Here is a 10,103-nt window from a genome sequence, read left to right as displayed (position 1 = left end):
ATTATTCTTTTTTTTTTATTGAATAGTTAGTGTAAATAGGACAGAAAAATCTATTTGTGTTTTTCTTGATTGTCAAGTAATGGGTTTTGAATTTTTTTTTGCAGATGGGAGAGATGTTGGATATTATGTTTCATCACAGGGATGATTTCAAAGAAGATCAAGAAGGAACAATGGTATATTATCCGGATAATAAGGCTTGTTCGTAATGCGGACCATAGCCAAGAACAAGGTGAAACTAAACAATCACACTGGAGTGCTCACACCAGTTATAAAGAGTCAACTGGAGAAAGTTAGAAAAGAATCTAAGAATTGGAAGCCTATTTGGACAGGGGACAACGGATACGAAAAGTTTGAGGTGCATGGCCACCCAACTAATCATGTGATGGACTTAGGAAAAAGACTATGCACTTGCCAATTTTTGATGCTTACAGGTTATTTGCATTGCTATAATAATTGTTTTTGTGCTATAGTAATAATCTGATTAATGGTATATGACTAAAACCCATGGTTGTTGTGGCTGTTGTTTGTATGTAGGTATTCCTTGTGTGCATGCATGTACTACACTGTCTCGGGTTAACAAGCCACCAGAAGACTTTTGTCATTGCTTGCTAACAATGGAGTCATATAGGAAAACATATAATTATCATATTAATCCAATTCTTGGACAACCATTATGGGAGCATGCAGAAGAATGTAACAGTCCACATGCACTAAAAATAAAGAGGAAACCTGGAAAACTACAGATGAAAAGACGGATGGATGCTGATGAGAAGGGTGGTGGAGGATCTAAAAAGTCTAAAGCTGATCCCAAGCCTCAGAGTAACAATGGAGATAATGTTCATCTAACGAGGCAGTTGGGCCCCTTTACTTGTAGTTTCTGTGGTGATAAAGGACATACAAAGAGAGGTTGTAAGAAGAAGAGAGCTTGTGATGCTACTGCAGCTGCTGAGGCTAATAAGAAGAAGAAAAATGAAGGAGGTGCCCCTGCATCTGAGCAGCAACTTCAGCAGCCTTAAGATGATGGTAACCAACGTGATGGAGAAGACAATCCTCTTGTGCAGTCTACTAAGATTGGCCAAGTCACTTCTGATGTATAACCTGTAGAGATAGATATATCTTAGCCAACTGCTTCTGATGTAGAAGATTCTCAAAAGGTAACTTCCTATTTATATTTCTTAAATTTTTTGTGATTCAAGTGAATCATCATTTATGTGTAATGTAAATAATTTCTAAGATCATGGAATAAAAAGGCCTTCAAAATTATCACCAAGGAGAAGATCCTCTCCACTAGCAACTTCTGTCCCAGTGAATCCGATGCAGGGTGCTAGTTCAGGAACTGCAACAAGACTTGTCAATTACATGAAGTTCATCCCAACTCCAGGATTTAAGGCTCCAAGAAAGAAGAATTGAAGACTTTAGCTTAATATGTATAGGGCTATCTGTTTTGATGTTAATACTTTTTGCTAGACAAAGACTACACAAGGAAAAAACAATCATTTATGTTTTGCTATAAAGTCCTCTCTTTTGAGGCAACTTTGTTTAACATGCTCATGTTAGTTGGCTGCCGTTTGTGTTATGTGACTAACTGTGATAAGTTGAACCATTGTCTTAATACAATTATCTTTTGAGTTTGAACCATTATCTTAATTCAGTGTTGGCTGGTTTTCAATCACTTATGCTGCCTTCTTTAGCATATTACTGTTTTAATTAATTGAGTTATCCAAGTTTACATTCCATCAACAAACACCATTCAACAGTTTCTAATACCATAATCATGTTATCATTTTTTACATATTGTTCATTCAATGAATACAGGGTACACACCACCAACTCTTTTAACTCAGGCTTTACAATACATGATAACAATTAACACAATCAATACAGACACAACTAATACCAACAATTGGTTAACCAATTTTTGATTCCAGACATCTTCTTCTAATCTCCCAAGCCTCCAATCAAAGTTCATCTTCACTTCATGATTATCTCCATAAGATTCTGGTTTCTCAACTGGTTCATCCTGCCCAGTATCTGCCCACACAAAAAGCCCACACCATCTCTTTCCACTTGTCTGTAATCAAGCAAACATATAACATGCTCAAACTTCAGGAAAGAAGAACAAGAGAAGAACAGTCAGGTAAGAATGAACAATCATAACAACACAAGTAATACTGATAACTCACATTATAATTGGGACAACCAAAAAATGGTTTATTTGGGTTTGAATCTATCTCAGACCACCTGAGAACTGGCCGGCAGCCGCAACCGCACCATTCCGGCACCCCGGATCTTCTGCTTCTGCTTTGCGTTCTCGTCCGATGGCCACTGCACGGTGAACTAATAGAGCTTCCAACTCTAGTGCTTCCACCACCCATCATGGATATTCACTTCCAGCTCCAAGAACAACAGCAACAACAAGAATGGAAAAACAACGATGAAGAAGAGGAAGAAATTAACTTACTGAACATTTGGGAATTTAGGGTTAAATATAGGGGGAGGGACCACATTGGGTATAAATTGAAACTGTGCCAGCTCAACTAGCCGTTGACACCATTCAGCGTGGCAAAATGAAGCCACATCAGCGTCTTGCTGATGACTCATCACCGGAAAATTGTCCAGGGACTATTATGGTACCCGGAGCTGTATCTGGTGGATTACAATGGTGCAATTGGGATCTCAGGGACCACATTGAGTAACGACCCAAATTTCAGGGACCATTATGGGTATTCACTAGGAAAATTTCTCCTTAAGGATATGAGTTCTTTGGTAACAGCATTCAGTTAAGCACTCCCTTTTTTCTTTCCTTTCCTTCTAAGTAAAGATCCATAATTACTAAAATAATGATCACAAATATCACAAACAATCAATAAGTAACAATAGTTGACTACTTATCCATATAGAAAACATTAGAAATATTTCCCAGGAATCTATTGAGTCATGGGTTTTCATAACTATGCACAATTCTATGTTTAACTATTGGAAAAGATTATTAAGGTCAAATAATTAAGTGTATGTGAGGCAAAGTAAAATAGTCAAATCGCACATGAATATAGTAAAGCACGCATATCAAGCATCTTATTCTTCAGTTCTTTCCAAAAATTTATTGTTTCCTTTTGACAAGATATCAAACAGAATAAGATTATCAAATCAGGGGGAAAACCCATATATTAGGAAGTCAAACTTATTCTGAGTTAAGAAAGTACAAATGGAACTCATTTATGAAAATTTCGATCCTATACTTTACTCTCTAACCAAGTATATGCAAGCATATTTTATGCAACATATTGGATTCTATTTGCGCTTAATCTTTACCATAAGATGGCTTATGATTAATAAAACCCAACACAGAGTTATATACAAAATTACAAGAAATTTTTACATGAGAGAATATGATATAGTCCAACATAGAAATACACATTAATGACCAAAAAAATAATGCTAAAAATGGAGGTTTCTACAATAATTATAATTTTCATGGAAAAAATGCATGAAAGGTTGAATACCTGATAGCCTCTAAGAGCTCCTTAGCTATTATAGCTGATTATTTTTTGATAATCCTTGTTCAACAACTTTTTTTGCAAAATCTGTTGCAACAACCGTTAAAGAAAGCTAAGGAGCTTTATCAAAACCTGGATCTTCCTTCAGAACATCTCGATTGTTTTACTCATTCAACCTCTAATCTGCAAAAACTTCCAACACTTAGTACTGATAGTTTTATCTTTTGTCAATAAATCCGAGTACATAGATGGTAGCCAACATCACTGCTTCGCATCATCATGTTACTAACTTAAAAAAATATCCAAACCCCATTTCAGCTGTATACTCAAATACAGACAATACTTGATCTACTCCAAAGGCAGCACCAACCACATATCTATCATCTTCTAATAGATGGTAATTTCAGGTAATTTGAGCTTCACAGGCTAGGGCACATAAATTGGAAATTTAAGGATTTGAAGATAAACCAAAACTATACAAACTTGGAGTTATTTTTTGAAAGATTTGAGCATATTATGGACAGAACGAATTAGACTTGTCTGAAGTTCTCTAATTAGATATCCAAAATACTAAATAGAGAAAGGGAATAACTTCAGTTACCTCTAAAGGTAGGTGAAGAGAGGTAGAGCAGAACGGAGCATAAGAGAGGAGGTCATAGCAGCAACAAAGCACAGGGACGAGTGCGGCGTTCTTCCTTGTCGACGAGCAAAAGAACATGCATAAGCAGGACGACGACAGAACACCAAAGCAGGTGACATACAACTGTACAGAGAGAGAGAGAGAGAGAGAGAGAGAGAGAGAGTTACAGGAAGAAGCTTGAGGATGGTAGCAGTATCGACTAGCGAGTGAAGCATTTAGTTTTAAAAAATTGATGTTATAAAACAATTAATAACATATATAATACTTGATATGTCTAATTGAATATTAATTAAATATGTTTATGAAAATTTATTAATTTAGTCATTTTTCTCAAATACAAAAATTCTATTCGTAATATGACCTAGTGATTAAATTGATAGATTTTCGTAAACATATTTAGTCAACGTCTAATTAAACATATTCAGTTAATATTTTATATCATCAATTGTTAATAAAAATTGTGATTGGAGTAACTAAAGATATGATTAATTTGTAATCTTTGAAGGACCAATTTGATTGAAAAAATATTTCAGGAATGAATTTAAATAATATCTTATCTTTCAAAGACTAATTTGACTATTAACTCGTAGCAAGAAAGTAAATTTGCGCGATGGTAGTAACTACAAAGAGGGATGGTAACGAATAGGATAAGATATGGTTTGGATCTAACTCTAAGTTTACTTGTGAGGTATTTTTGAAAGTCCTCGTTCATTAACCCTTTGGTCAGACACAGACTAGCTACTGAATCCGTAAGCTTGTTGACCATCAAACATTCGTCGTTGAATCGGTTTATGTATTTTTTTATGGGTTCGTCTTGTCGTTGTGTAACTCCGAGCAGGCTAATCGGATATTTAATTTTGCAATTTTAGTGGTGAATTATGCCATGAACATCCTAGAGACATCGTCAAAATTAGCTATCGAATTGTTCAGAAGGATGCTAAACCACTTGATTAGTGGGCCGGCTAAAGTTACCGAAAATGTCTTACACTAAACTGTATCGACAGCTCTTTCTAAATTCATCCTAACTTCAAAAGTCGTTAAATATTCATGTGAATCTTTAGTGTCGTCATACTTCATGTGAATCGACTTATCAAAACCTTATGTAACTTAACTCTTAGAATTCTCTCGATGAATAACAATTTTCGACCGATATAGCTTTTAATAACAAGATCACGTTCACTCTTATTAAGAGCTTTCAATAAAATATTTATTAAGTTTTGAGAATCTTTACTTTAAACCTAATAGATTACAAATGATACGCGCTTAAGACTGAAAGTAGAAAATAATTTTACAAATTTCACTTCTTTATTGCAATACCTGTCCATGGCTAAGCATTTTTCACTTTTTTAACTTCTTCATGGTCAAAACCTCTTCTCTACCTTTTGCATGGCATAACCTCACCTACAATTTTAAAAAAAAAAAAGCTAAAAACATAACATAAATGAACTAGAAATATAACAAGAGATTAAATCATATGCATTTGTACCATCGACAAATCATATTCACTAATCCTTCTCCTCTTGAGATAATTATTAACAGAGCGCAGCTAAACATTTCTATTAAATGGTAAGGCATAATTGAATGACGGTAAAAAAATCTTTGACTGATAATAAAACAAAATTAAATCATCTTAATAAATTATTAGCTACTATTAAGTCACTACACTAATCAACTACTTCCATGTAACTCTTTCCATATACAAATGAAACAAATGCATTTAAAATGAGGAATTAAATAGATGACATCAAGATTTTAAATTTACAAATAAATATATTTAAAAAAATCACTAGTGCAGCATGTAACATCTTACCACAGAACTTTATGTTTAAGTCGTAAAACAAAGGTGGTGTGGTATTACGATCTTTACAATATAATGTATACATATAATAGCAGAAAGATTATAATATATTAGGAGCCTTGAAGAATAGATGAAATAAAAATCGCGAAATAAAAGCGCAACGTTCAAGGAATGAGTTAACTTGCGTGCTAAGAAAACTATAACTATCAAACATAAGATAATAAAAGTAGGAATAGATTGCCAAAAATACAAAATAACAAGCTCCTAATTCAGGCCGCGAAACCAAGATTGGCCGGAGAATATTTACACATATATATACATATCCAAAACCCAAATGTACATAAACAAAATCCTGCCTTTCAATAAACCTCTAAGAGGATAAAAAAGAACAAGTTATGCGGAGAGAAAGTTAAGTACATATATATACATCACTGTACAACAAAATAATCTAGTAACCACTTCGCTTCAGGAGTCCAGATGCCTAATGAGATGCCTCTCGACCTGCATCTGAAAAACAACAACATAGTATGGGGCGAGAACCAGAGGTTCTCAGCATGGTTAAGGTGCCACACACATAATATATAAGGTCCTGGGAATGCCAGAGGCAATCCTAGAACACCGACACTCAAATTATAGAGTTTAAAGTATTAAACAAAGGCCATAAAAGGTGGTTCTCTAAGAGTATCTAAGCCTAGCTTAACTTAATCTTAAATCTAAGTCTCATACTGCCATTCCTCTATACCTCCATCTCCGTCAGTATTTCACAGACAAATAAACAGATAAAAGCAAACACAAGAAGGTTACAAGTATTGAAGGTAGCAAATATACACGTAACATAGTAAATGCACTTAGGCAAACACAGTTAGAGCACAAACAAGTAATTCAAGTAATATGCACATGATGCATGCCTGTCCTATGGCTAATGAGCTCATCTGTCGGTTATACAGCCAACCTGAGAAGTCGGGTTTGCTAAACTATTGGACTGTCCCCCGATGTGCATCCCCATGAGTCTATGCATAGATTTTTCTCATACATATATCAAATCGCTCAATGGAGGTACCATTCCCAGGAATTTATAAGTGCCTGGTCACCCTTACGTCGTATGGTCAACAAAGTATCGAGTTTTCAACCTGGTACATGTGGTGGCAAGCCACGGTACTTTACCCAGAGAATCTCGTATCTCAGATTATTTAATCATTCAAACCAAGTATCATACATAATCATTCAATTGATTATCAAGCCAAGTATCATACATGATCATCCGTAACATTTCATAATCAATTCATCACTTTTCAGCTTTACTTCATCTCCAATTATCCCCATTTCCTAACTTCATCTGATTATCAGGTTTAATACTATTATTAATGACTAAAGGAATGAAAATAGAGGTTTAGAAGCTTGAAGTGCGGTTTAAAATTTTGAAAAACCATGTTTGCTGAAACAGGGGCCACGCGTATGTGTGGCTAGGGGTGGCAAACGGGCCTAAACTCGCCGGGTTGGCCCACATAACCCGCCAAAAAAGGCGGTCCGGGCTGAAAAATTGAGACCGCCAAATAGCAAAAGCCCGCCTAACCCGCATTGCTCAAACCGCGGGCTTTTGTGGGACGGGGCGGGCTTCTCCGCCGGGCTTAGTATTTTTTTAGTGAGGGGGTATTTTTACAATTTTTTGTCCAAAATCTAACTTTCCCCAACCTAACTTACAAGAGTATGAAGATAAAAATTGAGTGGTTTGGATTATGTTTATATTACTTTGGAGACAATATTTATAATTATGTTTTAAATTATGTTTATTTTGTTTTGGAGAGAATATTTATACTTATGTTTTGGATGAAAACTTGGTTTATAATTATGTTTATTAGATATTTATAAGGTTTAATTACTCTGTTGGTCCCTATAGTTTTGCGAAATTTTCAATTAGGTCCCTATACTTTTTTTCTTTTTAATTAGGTCCCTGCACTAATTTTTTTCAATTGAGTCCCTACACTTTTTTTTCCTTTTATTTTAGTCCCTGCACCAATATTTTTTTTTTTCAGTTGAGTCCCTATACAATTAAGCCAATTACTACTAAGAAGGACCTAATTGAAAAAAAATTGGTGCAGGGACCCAATTAAAAAGAAAAAAAGTATAGGGACCTAATTGAAAATTTTGCGAAACTATAGGGACCAACAGAATAATTAAACCTATTTATAATTACTAAGATTTTATTGTTTATGAATATAAAAAAAAAAAGAGGAGCTTTGGCGGGCTTAGCCCGCCAGTCCGCAGTTAGGCGGGGGGGGGGGGGGGATTCTAGGACCGCCTCACTAGGCGGGGTAGGACGGGCTTCTGGCGAGTTGGGGCGGGCTTCCCCGCTTGCCACCCCTACGTGTGGCTCACGCGTACGCGTGGACATGCTTGCTAGCTCTTTACACGTATGCATTGCCAAAAACTCATACCACGCATACGCGTGGACCTACGTTCTTTTAAAAAAAAACAGAATCAGTAGCAAAGCTATAGAATTGAAGAAGGAAATTAGTTTTGAGTTCAAATCTTTCAACACCCATAATTTCTTCAATTTAAAATATTTTTCACCCATTCTTCGAATGGCATAAACTTCATGAACCCAAATTTTATTTAAGACAAGTTGTAGTCAATTTGGAGTTTCGAAAACCAAGTTATAACTGGCCAAAATTCGGCCCAAAACCAAAATTTTGCAAACAATTCCAAACCTCATTTTCATTCAATAATTTCATTCCCTTCACCACTAAGCCTGCATTCTTCAATACAATATACCCCTTTCTCATTATTTTAACAATCAACACAATAAACCTACCTCAAATTAACAATAATACACTTACAGTATTCAAATCCATCAACCAAAACAACCAAGAACCATAGTTTACAAATCCTTGGCTTATAACACAATATGGCCTTCCTTATCATCACAACAACCACCACAACAAATATACCTCAAATCAATATTTCTCCAAACCATCAATTAATCAACCAACACCAAGCCAAACATGTTTTCTCACAAGATACTAGCAATATACATATACACATGCATTCCAACCTATCCTACGGTCATCTTGCCTAAGTTTTCACAAAACATTATATATTAAATGCAAGAAACCTAAACCATATCTTGGCCGATTCCCTCGTAGCGACCAAAGCAATTCACTCAACACAAACACAGCCCTAAAGCTCAACCAAAATACTAATGCCCAGCCTCCACCAAAATTCCAACGTCCATAATTTCAAACTCCAATTATTTATTCACAACCTAATACACATTTATAATACATATATACCCAATTTAATACTCAAAACATAAATTCAGTAAAATTAAAATGAAATTATGGTATTCTTACCTTACCCAAGTTTCACATAAGTAAGAGTGAACGTTTTTTTCAAGCTAATTGAATCCTAAAACATCAAAAAGTAAAGAAATTCAACACCCATACAATACTTTCAAAAATTGGGGGAAAAGAGTGGCTGAGAGTAATTAATGATTTACCTATGAAATTGTTCTGATAGAAGTGTAGAGCTCGACACAATGATCGCGTGGCCGCAAACGATGCGGCGATCGGAGCTCAGACGGAGAAGTTACGGGATTTTGAAATCACCGTAAGGATTGAAAGTGTTTTTTCATTCTTCCCTTTCCTATGTTTGCTGCAACGTGAATAAGGGAACAAAGGAGAATTGTTTGGATTCATTTAATGTCTTTTTGGGCTGGTTTGGATCCACGAATTTGGTTTGGATTTGGTTTAATCAGTTTAGCCCGTTCAATTCAATTTTAGGTCTCTTTTTTTTAAATTAGTGTCAAAATTCTCATTTTGATGAGCTCTATCATAATTTAATATAATATTCACATTTCTAATCTTCATTATTAAAAACTAATTTATTAACTAATTATTTACTAATCTAACAGGGTTTATACAACATCAAATTTACTGAATTATAACAGCTTTAGGATTGTTTTTTCCATAAGACTAAACTCAAGAAATTGATTAATTAATAGAATAAATGCATATTGACGTTTTATAGGCGTCTTCATCACAAAATGCTAATTAAAATGAAATAACACTTCTAATTTATTTATTTCTGTCTAAAAGATCACATATATATTTGAATTAATTAAACTAAATAATTTATATAATAAATTAAGTATAATTATTTTTCTCAATGA

At 34.7% G+C, this 10,103-nt stretch overlaps 1 long non-coding RNA gene across 1 annotated transcript; it reads right to left on the bottom strand.

Moving 5' to 3' along the window:
- LOC107634275 lies at positions 9,089–9,570 on the bottom strand. The gene is made up of 3 exons (XR_001618825.2): positions 9,432–9,570; positions 9,286–9,340; positions 9,089–9,197 (listed from the first exon to the last, which is right to left on the bottom strand). It is a non-coding gene; the product is annotated as an uncharacterized LOC107634275 (long non-coding RNA).

This window comes from Arachis ipaensis, chromosome B03 (genome assembly GCF_000816755.2).
Source record: "Arachis ipaensis cultivar K30076 chromosome B03, Araip1.1, whole genome shotgun sequence".
Taxonomy (NCBI): Eukaryota; Viridiplantae; Streptophyta; class Magnoliopsida; order Fabales; family Fabaceae; genus Arachis; species Arachis ipaensis.
This window is presented reverse-complemented; position numbering and strand designations above follow the sequence as displayed.